The sequence below is a fragment of the Quercus suber genome, unplaced genomic scaffold (genome assembly GCF_002906115.3).
Source record: "Quercus suber isolate HL8 unplaced genomic scaffold, Cork oak 2.0 scaffold_82, whole genome shotgun sequence".
Taxonomy (NCBI): domain Eukaryota; kingdom Viridiplantae; phylum Streptophyta; class Magnoliopsida; order Fagales; family Fagaceae; genus Quercus; species Quercus suber.
Window position 1 is genome coordinate 958,890 of NW_027069547.1, and position 15,483 is coordinate 974,372.

Sequence of the window (15,483 nt, forward strand, 5' to 3'; positions counted from 1 at the left end):
TCTTGCTCCACCCAATTGGACCAACCAATGGTTGTGCCACAAGGAGACGAAAATTGAATAGGGGTTAGCAGAAGCTATTTCTGCTAGAACTGCAGGTCTATTATAGTAGAAGCGGCTGAGACCCATGCTGTCTCATGACTAGGGGCTTCACCCTTCAAAATCCATTTCTTTGGCACACCAGGTGGGCTAACCTCAAGAGCCCCAACGGTTGGAAACAAAGAAGTTGAACAATAACATGGGTCTTATAGCAACAACAAGGACTTTCCTAGCTTAACCTCCACATCAGCACCCTCAACAACTACCTCAGCCACCCCCCCCAGCAATAGCCTCACTTCTTGGCATAGCCACCCTAGCAGTACTAGCATCACCAGAACCCAGCGGTTCTTCTCCTTTAGCCATAACTCACAAAACCAGAAATATTATTTCCTTAGAAACAAAAAAGAGGCAAAAGAACACTCACTGCCACCACCGGAAGCAAAAGAAGCTATGGATCTTTCTCTCACTTGGCCAAAATCAACGAGGGAAGAGAGAAAAAAACTCAGTTTGCCTCTAAAACCTAGTCGGAGCTCTCTATTTCTCTCACTCTTAGTCGAAGACAAGAAAAAGGAGAAAGGAAAAGCTTTGTGTCTCTCTCCGTTTTGCCAAAAATCTCAATCACTCTCTCAACCTCGGTTGAAGTTGGTGTTACTCTTTCACCCTTGGCCGAAAATAAGAAGAAGAAGAAGAAGAAAAAGCTCTTTCTTTCTTCCGTAATATTTTTTTATCCAAGCAAAAATAAAAGGACTAACCAAGGCAAGCCTTTTACTGGTAAACGTGAAAGTTGCAAGTGACAAGACATGGGGAAGAGATCAGCATTTAATGTAAGAAACCTGGGGAGTAACTGAAGACCCACCAAGTGCTGAACATCAAAAAGTTGCAAAAGCCCACTATTCATAACTACCAACAAAATTTAAAACGTGCACATGTGACCAAACAGAAATTGCTCACGTGACTTGGGGGGTTAAATGTTGAGGTACAAATTTTCAAGTTCAAATTTCATTAGCCCACTCACAGAAATATATACCCACATGAGCCTATAAGCTATTTTGAGCCCATATAAATATTTCCCACATTATTGCCCAACTTGGGCTCCCACAAATACTTCCTATATAAGCCCCATAAATTACCTTGGGCACTCTCACAAATAGTACCCATTATATCCCACATATTATCCAATTTAGATTTTCCACAAAAAATAATTATCACATTACTACCAAAATTGGGCCAAAAATTACACTATCTCCACAAAAATGCCCAAAATCATCTAACTTGTGGGAAAACCCAAAAGCCCAAAAAACACTCTCTTATAAAGCCCGTTGCTACACAGCACCTCTAAAGCCCATTGCTACACGGCATCTTTACAAAGCCCGTTGCTACACAGCACCTCTAAAGCCTGTTGCTATATGGCATCTTTACAAAGCCTGTTGCAACATGGTACTCTTACAAAGCCCATTGCTACATAGCATCCTTTACAAAGACGGTTATTACACGACAATATTTTTACAAAATCTTAAATTATTTTACAAAAGCCCAAATACTAATTTGGCACCTATTTTATAAAGCCCAAATACTAATTTGGCACCTATTTTAATAAAGCGCAAATAATAATTTGGCACTATTTTCATAAAGCCCAAATGATAATTTGGCACTATTTTCTCAAAGCCCAAATACTATTTTGGCAACTATTTCTAAAAGCCCAAATACTATTTTGGAAATTATTTCTAAAAACCCAAATACTAATTTGGCACCTATTTTACATATGCTAAAGTCCCTCACTCATGGGAAATATAATTACTGATCTGTCAAAAATATTTCTTTGACAAAATTCATGGAAACTATGCTTATTTTCTCATAATCAACTATCTACAAAAGCCCATGTATATTACCCATGGCAAAACCATTCACTTTTGTAGGGATGACCAAGACCAAAGAAGCTCAACTACAAAGCTCAGCTGAAGCAGCCCAACTTACATACAAATCCCAGCAGCTGAAGCTCACGTGAGCTCTCCAATCAAACTTCAGTACAACCTGACAGTTGGAGCCCATCACCATCAACTCCAGCTTGTCCAATTAGATCAGAAGAGGGACATGTGTCCAACAGAGGTTAAACCCTTCCTTTCTAAGCTTATTGTCATCATTTCTCATGTGACATAAAGCTGAGATGACATGACAAAAGGCTAGGAAGCTACAACTAGCTATATCTCATTTCTTCTCCAACCCATTCGATCAAAGACTAAGGGCAACCATAACAAGACTATGAAAGCTCCTGGAACAACCAGAAATCAGTTCATTTTCATGCCAAAAATATGTACTCTCTGATTCATGGACCAAGCACATGAACCCCAAATGGGGAAACTTAGGGAAATGTGGCTTGGAGGGCACCAAAGAGATCCTAGCAGAGTTCCTAGCATAGGGCTCCAAGATTGACACCTAGCTTGGGGTGACACAATCTATCCTAGGGAGCTCTGATTCTAGTAGCAGTAAAACCAAGATCATTAGCCTAATACATGCTTTAATCCCATCAGCTAAGGCCAAATCAACATTTAATGCTAGGCTAGAATCTTAGCTGTTATTACCTAAAACAACAAGAACATCCTAAAGCTGAGCTTAATATTCTTAGTCAAAAATCCTTGGAATGATTCTCTAAGGATTTTTTTGAAGATTGAGGAAGATTTAGTAGAGATTATTTGCTAATTACCCCCTAAAACTCAACTATAAATAGAACTTTCCACTAATCCTTCAAAGGGACCGAAGATACACTAAGGGACACACTAATAGAAATGAGTTCTTCCTTAACCTATCTATTTAGCCTTCTCTAAGCTTTGTCAAAGTTCTGAGTTCTTAGGTTCAAGCTTAGAAACTAAGTTCACTAGCTCCTAGCTCATAAATACTCCTCGTATCTCTATTTATAAACACTCATTTGTCCCCAGCAGAAAGCTCCAGCAGCTTTACTATACACTCTCTCTTATTACTCATACTACTTGAATGTCCCTCATTACTCACTACTTATACTATATTCACGAGCATGTCTTGGCACCGTAATGATCTTGCTGTGCTAGCTCGGATCTCTCTCTCCCTCCCTTCATCTCAGACTAAGTTTTCCTCATTATTTGTTATAATGGAGCCCATGATAATTACTTATTCATTTACTATTGAAGGTTATGATGTAGCTATTTCTATAGAATTTTTCCCTCATATCATTGTATTAGAAGACTCTTCTCCAAAGCTAACGGATGATGAGTTTGAAAATGTAAATACTTTCCTTAATTTGTGAAATAGCTAATAGCTGGAGGTTTATTCCGTTTTGTCTTGCTTTACTGCTAGGATATTTTACTACAGGAACATTTTACAGTTGGGCTATTTTCTACAGTATGCTTTTTAATCATGCTGATGTGTCTGTTGTAGGAATTGTTTATGGGCCATCCTTGTCAGTCTCAATCTAAGCCCAAGGCATAAAAATAAAGTGAATTCTTCGGATCTTCATTGATAGCCTTTGGGCCGTGCCTCAAGCCCATCATCGAGTTTCATTTTAGGCCCCTAGCCTAACACAAATCTTATTTGTCGAAAGGAAAAACTTTTACGCCCCTGACAAAGAGTTGCATGTAAATAACAATGATTATTACCTTTGCTGTAATCTTAATTTGTAATGGAAATAGACTAGATCATTAAGGAGTTGATGTTCCAACTTATTCCTTTTTTTTTTTTTTTTTTTTAAGTGAATGTGTTAGAAAATACTCCAATTGCACTCAAAACCAGAAGAGTAGCATGTTTGGCTTAAAACATGAATTTCTAGTTTTTGTAGGTTTGGTGCCCTAGATCCATAGGATTACCAACACTCGTCTATATAGAGTTATACACAAATTGTCAAATAAAGACAATTAGCATATGTGCAATATAGACTAAATAAAAGATAACAGCAATTAAGAAAATACAGCTAACTAAAAAATTAAAGTAGTATACTTACCAGGTAACATGACTTCACGGTCATTAACTATAGACTTTCGTAAAATGTCACCTTCTGCATTTCTAAACAATTTCATCTCACTTGTCAACTTACTTGGATTTAACCAATAACCAGTAGCATGAAGATTTTTGTATAGTTGTTTATCCTAACGAGGCTCTAGAATTCTCAAGTAAGGTTCAATTCTTTTCTTTCTCCTCCAAAACCTCCTGATCATCTCCTCCCTAGCTTTATGCATAACTGCATACAAATATCCCATAGCAAGTCTATCATCACTATCAACTATGCGCAAGACATGTACAATGACTACACATTCCTTCCAAAATGTAGAATTCAAAACATTATCCACAAATTTTTTCCCCTTGCTTTCTTTAGCATATGCTGAAATTATCCACTCTCTAGATGTTACCGTATCTCTTAGTGCATCATTTTGAGCCAAAATACTCTGTAATGCAATAAAATTTGTGGTAAAATGGTTTGGAGCAGGTCGAAGTATCTCACGCCCACTTGTGTTTTTTCTCATCAAATGCAATTTATAACAATGGTTATATATATACTTTGTAATTTTTGCAACATGAAGTACAACATCATATACTTCATCTAACTTCCCTATATCTTGTAACATCAAACTTAAGCAGAATTCTTGCTCCAACAACTTCCTAGTAACAATGTAATTTGCAGCATTATCAGTCATAATTTGAACCACATTTTCAAGACCAACAAGTAGCACCACCTCTCTAAGCAGCTTATACAACATATCTGCAGTCTTTGAAGCATCATATGCATCAACGGATTTTAAGAAAACAATACCCCTTGAAAAATATACTAAAAAATTAATAAGAGTTCTCCTACATCGATTTGTCCAGCCATCGACCATAACAGTGCAAACAGTCTCCTTTCATGTTACACAATAACTATCCACAAAATTTTTGACCTCCTCAACATTTTAGACCAATAAATAAGCACGAAGGGCATAAAATCCAGGGCCCTTATAATTACCAGGACCCATTCTAAAAATAGCATCAATCATCTGTTGATAATACTTGGAATTAACTATATTGATTGCAATACAAGCATCGATCATCCACTTTGAGATAGCAAGATCACATCTTTCTACTGCTTCCTTACTTACAACACACTTTTAAGAGTAGACTGAGCTCCAGGAGTTGTTCTTGGTAGACAATAACCACCAATACCACTTGGTGCTTTCCCTTTCCTCTCAACTAAAGTGTGTTTCCCTTGGCCTAGACTGCCCCTACTTGAAATACCTTTTCCCTTTCCTATAGAGCTAGGTGGGAGCATAGAACAGCGGGTAATTTCTTGAATATCATCATCATCCACATAAATTTGCTCTCCTTGAACCTTAAGACCTTGTCCATATTGGTTGTGTTCCTCATACTCTTGTTGTGACTTCCTTTTTCTTGCAACATGACCTTCCATATTTTGTAACATTTGAAAGCGACCATCTACAGGTACTTTTTTACAACTTTTAGTTTCTCCTCTTATCCCAGCTAGATGTTTTTTAAATCGGTTAATACCATCATGGAAAAACTTTATAATTCAATTAAAAATGCAAATGAAGATGGGATACACACTAGATTAAGAATCAATAAAAATGTTCGTGACCTAGCCATTGTCAAGGCTAAAGGTGACCATGGTAACACGAGTAATAGTAAGGTGAAAGTTAGACAATGCAGTAATTGTAAAGATGTTGGATACACAAGCGCACATGTCCATCTACCCATATTCAACAAGGTGAACTTGTTGGTAGTGACAATGTATATGAATTTATGGAACATCCTACANTAAAAATTTCTAGGTTCAGCAGTGTAAGTACCTCTTGCCTTTCTATTTGTATTCCTAAGAAAGTTCTTAAAGTTTTTGGCAAGATAGGCAATCTCTGTAGCAGAGAGCTCATCATCAAATCCACCACCATCAACATCATCAACTGACTTAAGAGCCATTGATTTGGATTTGTTCACTTTAGGTAGGTCAGACTCATAGGATTGAAGAGATCCTACAAGCTCATCAACAGGGATGGAGTCCACATCCTTGCTTTCAGTTATGGCAGTCACTTTGGGTCTAAAGTCTTCAGTTAAAGATCTAAGAATCTTCCTAACAATCTTAGGTTGATCATAGATTTCACCCAAATTAAAAGCAGAATTAACAATGTCATTAAGTTTGGCATAAAATTCATCAAAGGATTCATCATCAGACATCCTAATGTTTTCAAACCTGGAAGTTAATTGCTGCAGTTTGTTTATCTTAACTGCCTTTGTGCCTTCATGCACAGTTTGGAGGATTTTCCAAGCAGTATGAGCAACCTCAACATTAGAGATTTTCTTAAATTCCTCCATAGAAACAGCATTAAAGATAGCATTCATAGCTTTGCTATTGAAGCTTGCTGCTGTTTTTTCAGAAGTTTGCCACTCACTCACAGGAGTAGCGGGCTTCTCCCATCCGTATTCAACGGAATTCCAAACCCTTTCATCAATGGATTTCAGGAATGGTTTCATCCTTACTTTCCAATAAGCATAGTTGTTCCCATCAAAATGAGGAGGAACAAACAGAAAGTGTCCATGCTCCATGACAACAGGGGTCAAGGATCAGCTCAGAGATTAAAAATCTCAAACAAAAAGAGCTACCTGCTCTGATACCACTTGTACGGTTTTAGACCCCTTAAACACACAGATTGCGTAGCCTAGATTAATTAGCCAAGTTGTTACTTAGTCAAATTATGCAATTCTAGGTTAAAGCAATCAAATAATTATATCAAGATATAAAGCAGCGGAATAATAAATAACACAAGATATGATCACCCAGGAAACCACACGGTAAAAACCTGGGGAGGATTTGACCCACCGATCCTCAAGGCTAACCTGAATTCACTATGAAAGAATTGAAGTTCGTACAAAAGGACTACAAGCTCCCCGCTCGACTTCCTAATGCTACCCACCAGTAGAACTTCCTGACACGACCACGCACAGGCTCCGAATCCACGGACTACTTCTTTCTTGAATTCCTCAATCAGCTACAAGCTCCCCGCTTGCTTTTCTTTTAAGTTCCAATGGTTGCAACAGTAATGATCTTCAAGATGTTGAAATCATCTCCACCATGAAAACCCTAAGTTTTGTGTAAAGGAAAGCTCCTCAAAGATCTCACACGAGATTCACACAAAACAGCAATGTATGAGTAACAATACAATATGGACAACCTCCAAAAACGTGGCTAAGGTTTTGTTTATATACCTAGGGTAAAAACATAAAACCCTAAACGTTTTATGAAGTGGGGCTGAGTTGGAAATTCTGCAGAAAATTCAACCTGTGTGATTTTCGATCGATCGAGTCTATTCTTCGATCGATCGAGCCAGGCCGAAAGTCCCAAGTACTTCTGCAGCCACTCGATTCCAACTTTACAATATTAAACCAACTTTGAGCAAGTCTAAATAATACTAAATACAATGTTTTGATCATGGTTTGCCAACATTACAAATTAGAGTTCTAAATACATAAAATCCTAAGACCTTAGAACCTAACATTATGTAAAGATAATATGATAAACCCTGATTTTGAATCTAAGAAAAATAATGCAAAACACATTTTTCTTTCATTTTCCCCATTTTTTTTTAAATAATAACAAAAACAACCTAGTATGAGATGCGTGAATGTTATGCAATGCAAATCCTAGAAACAAAGAAAACAAAAACAACAAAAAAGAATGGTCGTAAAGAATAGAAAGAAAAAGCACAAGGACTACGTGAGAAAGACTCAAATAGATTGAGCCTTTTGCATCCAAAACGTTTAAAATACAACTCTTGCATTAGAGTTATTATTCAAATTAGAATGCTAAGCAACTCCAAGATTGAAATAAAGGTTTAAAGCCTTTACCAACTCATCAATAAGTACAATGGGATCTTGTACTTGAGGCACAAGTACTTTTGGCTTATTTGTTTACCAACTTCAAAAAGTTTGGACGAATGTGTTCAAACTTTCCACAAAAATGACAAACCCACACAAGTCTGTCATGCAACTTGTCCTTAGGAGGGTTAGGATTCTTAGGCTTAGACTCTTTAAAATCAACCCTAATCTTCCTAGGAGGAGTAACTTCTGCTAGTTTAACAATCTCACTCACTCGAAGCTCAAAAAAAGAAACAAAGTTTGTGGAATGATTCTTAGGGACAGAGATGCTATCTTCAAAACCTAGACTAGTTTTGTCTAAGGGAGACTTCTGAATAATCAACACGTGTCCAAGTTTAGAAATAGCAGATCTATTTGTTTGTTTTCTAGCAACAGATAATTCAATTTCCAAATTCTTAACTTTATCAAGTAACAACATGTTCTCAGTCTTCACTTTATCAAGCAATTCATTAGTATCAAACAATTTCAAGAGCAATTTTTTTTTATTTTTTTTTTTATCAAGTTCAAGGGAAGCAATTTCCTGTAAACCTAAATCAATATTCATAGCATCCTTTGTTGCAACCTTGTAAAGCTTATTATAGGCTTCTTACAAATCAGCATTCTCAGAAAGTTCCTCATTAGAAGGGTTCTCATCAACCACGACACTTTCATCAACTATAGCAATAACTGTGAAAAAAAATGAAGTTTTCATCCTCATCACTACCAGACTCATGGTTAGAAACTTCATTATCACTAAGGGTTATAGCCATAGCTTTACCCTTTGATCTTAAGAATGTAAGACATTCTGATTTCACATGATCATAGCATTGACATCCAAAACATTGTTGACTCATAGAATTATTAGAGGTTTGACCTATTTTTTCATTAGGTTTTTCAGTATTGTTCACTTTAGTGGGATAATTCCTCCTAAAATTTCGAGGTTCAACATTGTTTTTACCTCTTGCCCTTCTGTTCTTGTTCATAAGAAAATTTCTAAAGTTTCTGGTAAGATAAGCAATCTCTATAGGAGAGAGTTCTTCATCAAATCCATTCCAATCAATATCACAACTGACTTAAGAGTGATTGATTTGGATTTGTTTGTCATGGGTAGGTCTAACTCATAGGATTGGAGAGATCCTACAAGTTCATCAACTAGGATGGAGTCTACATCCTTGCTCTCAGTTATGGCAGTCACATTAGGTCTAAAATCCTCAGTCAAAGATTTAAGTATCTTTCTAACAATCCTAGGTTGATCATAAATTTCACCTAAATTATAAGCAAAGTTAAAAATATCATTCAGTTTAGCATAGAATACATCAAAATATTTATCATCAGACATTCTAATACTTTCAAACATAGTAGTTAATTGCTGCAGTTTATTAATCTTAACTGCCTTTGTGCCTTCATACATAGTCTGGAGAATATTCCATGCAGTATGAGCAACTTCAACATTAAAGATTCTCTTGAATTCCTCCGTAGAAATAGCATTATAAATAGCATTTGTATCTTTTTGGACCCCTTAAAACACAATTGGATTAATCTAGTTAATAAGCCAAGTTATTACTTAGTCCAAATTAAACAAATCCAGGTTAACACAATCATATAATCATATTAATGTAATGTGCAGAAAATAAAGAACACAAAAATATGATGACCCAAGAAAATCAAATCGGTAAAAAACTTATGGAGGATTTAATCTATCTATCCTCAAGGTAAAATAGCAAAACCACTATGAAAAAATTGAATTTTGTACAATAGCGACTTAGACCACTAACATCCTATTACTACCTCGAGTAGAAAACTTACTACCACGACCCCATGATTGTTCCGAGTCCACGAACTACTTCTTTCTTTGGTCTTTGCAAAACATAAATACCCACGTTTGTGACTTTCAGATCCTACTCAAAGGTTTTGTTAGGATTGGTGCCCTTAAATCCTATTGTAAGATGCTATGTATAATATTAAGTGTGACATTGTGTTTGACATTATGTATGACTTAATATTATGTTTAATAAATTTGTTTTATTATTATTTGAAATAATGGTAACATGAATATTCAGACATTATCATATAGTCCATGAGATGCATAGTATGTGATTTATGTGAAGAGTCACAGAAGATGTAAATCACAAGTTCTTTGTAAACTCAGAATTATAATTCGTAGTCGGTGATGAAATTGGGCATTTCATCTGCGAAGACTATAACATATCAACTACGATGATTTGTCTTGATCATGGAAGTGGAGACTTCTAGTTGATGTGTTAATATGTTTTAAGAGTTAAGACATATTGAACTGGACCGCTGTGAGATTTATTATTCTCCTAAAGACTGTCAAATGAATAATAAATCTCACGACTTGTATTTGCATGAACTCTTAATCCTGAGAGAATAATGAACCTGATCATGAGGTGTNCATATTGAACTGGACCGCTGTGAGATTTATTATTCTCCTAAAGACTGTCAAATGAATAATAAATCTCACGACTTGTATTTGCATGAACTCTTAATCCTGAGAGAATAATGAACCTGATCATGAGATGTAGGTTGCTTTGATATATCAGGAGTGAGATCTACAGTTATGGTCAAAACCTCAGTATGTTGGGCAGCCACATTTAATGTTGATGGAACATGTATTCTCAAGATGGAATTCATAGTCTCTTAACGGAGATATAAAATATTCCCTTGAGATAAGTTTAATAGGTTTGTTATTCAAAAAGTTAGGCCTAACCACTTTAGTAAGACTAAAGTATATATTTATGGAATTGGATTTCATAAATATGTAATGAATAACATTAAAGGATTAAACCGGGTACTCAAGGATTAAGATGTAGTAATTTACAAAGTGGCAGTCTACATTAATGACTTTGTATTACTACGAATATTTTATGAAGGGGTTGCATGTATAATAAAGTCTTGGGATATAATTTATAGATAAGACCTAGAGTGCAACTATTTTTATATAGTGGTATTAAAAATAGTTAATGGTAATTTTGGACTTGTCAAGAGTTGACAGAAAAGCCCAAGGCCCATTGGAGCTAGTGTCTTATTGGTCCCTTTTGGTCCCACTCCAAGCCACACACTTAAGCCCAATTGGTAAGGCCCAAAAGGCCGGCCCAATTAGATAAATTGGTTAGATACAAAGGAAAAAAAACGTACAGAAAAATATATGAGAGGAAAACATCATGAAAATGGTGTGGATGTGAGTTTTTGTCACTCACAAGTTATCCCTTTGTTACTAATTGAGAGACCACACATCTTGGGCGTTAGTGGAATTGGAGTGAAGATTAAAAGTAGTCCCAAATACTTCAATCTTTGTTTTGAAATTCACCGCTTCAAGGTACGATCTCTTGTTCTCTAATTCTGAAATTTACTTTATGCATGTTATCAATATTGAATGAAGTAGATCCGTTTAAAACTTATTTTCCGCTGCATTTATCTTTATAACCATCAAATGGTATCAGAGCCAGGTTTTCAATTTCGTATTGTTTAACATGTTATGTGAGTTTTAGAATTGGAGAAGATAGTTTCATACTGTTAGAAGATTATGTTTTAATTTTCTGCATGTTGTTGAAACTATTATTTGATGAAAACTGAAATTGATGTTATGATGTTGTTTAAATTTAATTTAAGTATGTTAAATTGAGTTTTAAGGCTATAGCATCAATAGAATTCAGTTTTGACATCAAACACTGTCTGCCATGTTCGTATGAAAGATGTTTGTTCATGAAAAACGAAGAAAACTGTCTTAGAAAAATTTCTGGAAATTCAAGTTTCGCGATTTTCGATCGATCGAAAGAGACAGAGATCAGATTTTTTAGAACGATTGATTTTCGATTGCTGGTCGATCGATCGAATCTGTTTTTCGATCGATCGAGAGTCAATCGAGTATCAATCGAAAGAGTCAGAGGATCTAGTTCGAATTTCTTAATTTTTTCGATCGATCGAGGGGCATTTTCGATCGATCGAAAGAAAGAAAATTAAAATTTTTTTTTCTAAGTGTTTTCTCATGTAAAAGGGGCAAGACGATGTGTAATTAAATTATGCATGTTTTAAAACTAAAAACCTTTCTTTTAAAACATCTAGTGGGAGAGAGATACAAGGGTTGGGTCTCACGGCCTCCATTGTCGGTTCATAGTAGTATGGAATAAATACTTTGTCTTTGCCTTGAGCTTAGCATTCCATGCGGAAAGTATTTATTTCATGGTCCTACAAGATTGAATTTCTTGGTTTATAGTGGTTTGATCAAATACCTTGTCTTAGCCTCGAGCTTTGCATTCCATGCGGAGGGTGTTTTGTATCATGGTACTACAAAATAAGCCTGTTAAGGGGATGAAATGTGGTTACACATGATTCTAGACAATGGTATACACTAGACTAAATATTATAGTATCCTCTATGCTGAGTTCTTACTATAATTATTTAGAGGCCAAATGTATAACGGCATATTATTAGTGTTTGATAAGAGTTATCATGATAGCACTAATGATGAGAATAGTTCTCAATCAATCATAGTATTTTATATTCACTCTATGCTGAGGGATATTGAATATGAGATTGGGTTGTCGTTGCATATATTATATTATGGTTTTATTAAGGTTCCATACTATATGTTCATATGCTAAATAGATAATGTCAGTTTAATCATTATATTCATGTTTATTGTTTTCAGATTTGATCATGGCATCTTTTAGCCCACTTGTAACTATTCTTAATCAAAACAAACTGACTGGATCCAACTATGTTGACTGGAAAAGAAATTTGGACATTGTTCTTACTGCTGAAGAGCATAAGTATGTTCTTACTAAACCATGTCCTAGCTTTCCTTCATTAGATGCACCTCCTGAGGTAAAACAACGATATGATCGTTGGCAGAAATCTAATGAGATGGCCAAGTGCTATTGCATCTTAACTCTTAAAACATATTAACACATCAACTAGAAGTCTCCACTTCCATGATCAAGACAAATCATCGTAGTTGATATGTTATAGTCTTCGCAGATGAAATGCCCAATTTCATCATCGACTACGAACTATAATTTTGAGTTTACAAAGAACTTGTGATTTATATCTTCTGTGACTCTTCACATAAATCACATACTATGCATCTCATGGACTATATGATAATGTCTGAATATTCATGTTACCATTATTTCAGATAATAATAAAACAAATTTATTAAACATAATATTAAGTCATACATAATGTCAAACACAATGTCACACTTAATATTATACATAGCATCTTACAATAGGATTTAAGGGCACCAATCCTAACACAAACATTTCATAGTAAGACTATAAGAGAGCCATATTTACGAGAAAAAGTTACTGCAAACATCATACACAAAGGAGTACAGCGAATAATATGTGGAAAGGGCTAATGGATTGTGTTAGTTTTAGACCCCTGAGGCAAACAATATTTAACCAATTTTAAGACCAATTTGTTAATTAGATCTATTATGAAAGCCTTAGGTTAATCGAAGAAACATCAATATTATGTATAATAGAAGATAAATAGGGCACATGATTTGGTAACCCAATAAAGCATATAAAACAACTTGTTCCAAAAGAAAAACCTAGGGGGACTTGACCTAATCATTCCCGAGGAATTAGTTCACTATAAGCTGGAGATTTACAATCAAGAATATGAATTCATTGTAAATCTAACTTCTATTTTCAAATGAAGCTTTGAATCCCACAGGCTTCCTTTCCAGTGATCTACTACACCGTAAACCTCCAATCCACGCACTTCTAAATCCCGTTGAAGATTTTCTCCAACATAGACCTCCAGTCTATGAGTCCAAGATCACACTTGAAGGTTTAGATCTAGCACATTTGATGATTGGTTTGCAACAACTTTATATCCATTGGTTCAGATTGTATGTAGATTGACTTCTAATAGCGATTTTGAAAGAGGAATGCACAAAACCTTTTAGATCTCAAATGAGAAGCTCCAAAGTCTCTAAATTTTTATTGTTATAGATAGGCATTTTGATCGCTCGAACTTAAGTTTCAATCGGTCGAAAGTGATTAAATTTCTGTTCTTGAATCAATAGCTTTCTTATTTTGCACACTGATTGACAGTGCCTTGAGCATTGTCTAACCATACTTATAGACTTTATGATCTATATCTAGACAAGTTTATTTTCACGTGTTTGCCAATAAACCTATACAAATCTAGAACCTAATAGATTGAGATCCTCTAGAGTTTCTAAAGTATTCTATCATTTAGAATTCTTTTAATCTTAAAATTTCATTAATAATAAAAATATCTAAATGTTGTCATGTCATTAATCCATTAACAAGTCGCCTAAAATAATAATTTAAAAAATAATTGATCATAAATGGCAATTATTACCTTTAATGCAAAAGTATCGGTAATGGCTATAACATTGCAGCTTTAAATGCAAAAGAAGCACCTCTAAGGAGTGTTGAAGAAATGGAGTGTTAACTTTTCTTATTTAAAAAATTGATTGTAATGGACATAGTTCATAAGAGAATCCACAGCCCAAAATCTCGTCCTATTCTATTTTACCATCCTAAAAAACTACTTTATTAATTTATACAACACCATTTTATAATACTCCAGCATCCCAACTTTTGTTTTACAATACAATACATTAAAATAACATAAATTATACAATAAAAAAAATAATATAAAATTATCTTCCCCTTTCCTTTATCCGGTCACTTTTCATCACTGCCTCTATCTCTCTCTCTCCCTCTCAGCCACACTGCTACCAACAACAGGCACCACCACACCAAAACCCATTATTTAACCACCAACAACCCAGCCAAGATTTTTCTCATTTAAAAAAAAAAAAAAAAAACACAGCCAAGAACAAAGTAGCAAATCCACCAAATCACCCAAAAATAATCACTGCCACTTCCATTAATCCAAACATAAACACTGCATAATGGGTCTGGCCATGGGTGGCTCTGGTGATGGTGTTCATGTGCATGGGTTTTTGGTTCTTTGAAAATGGGTTTGAAGAAAATGGGTTTTGTTCTGTGTTGATGGTTTGAAGAAAACCATCGTTGCTGCCAAAGTTGATGGTCCTGTGTTGATGGTTCTGTGTTCTGTGTTGATGGTTCTGGCTATCCATTTTTTGTTGTGGGTTTGGTGGATTTTGATTTTGATTTTCATCTTTAACCCAAACCCAAAAACCCTTGAGAATCTCGGTTTGAAGAGAGAGTGATAGAGAGAGGGGATGAGAGAGAAGAGAGAGGCTTGGTCTGAAAGAGCTTCAACGATGGGTGAGGGTGAATCAGCAGCGATGGCGAGAGAGACGGGATGAGAAAGAAGCGAGAGGCTTGGAGTTTGAAAGAGCAATAGAGAGAGAGAGAGAGAGAGAGAGATGAGAGACTGTGGGGAGAGAAAGGCCTGATCTTTACACATAAAATATTAATATATGTTTTACAATTGAGCTAATGTGGAATCGCATTGTAGCGCAATCCCAAATTTTTTTACAGTTGGCACATTTTGCAATTCAGGCTGAAGTGACCATTTTGGGCCTGAATGCTAAAAAAACCATTACATTTGGCACTTACACTTTCCGTTGTTGATGCTCTAAAGCTGAGACATGTA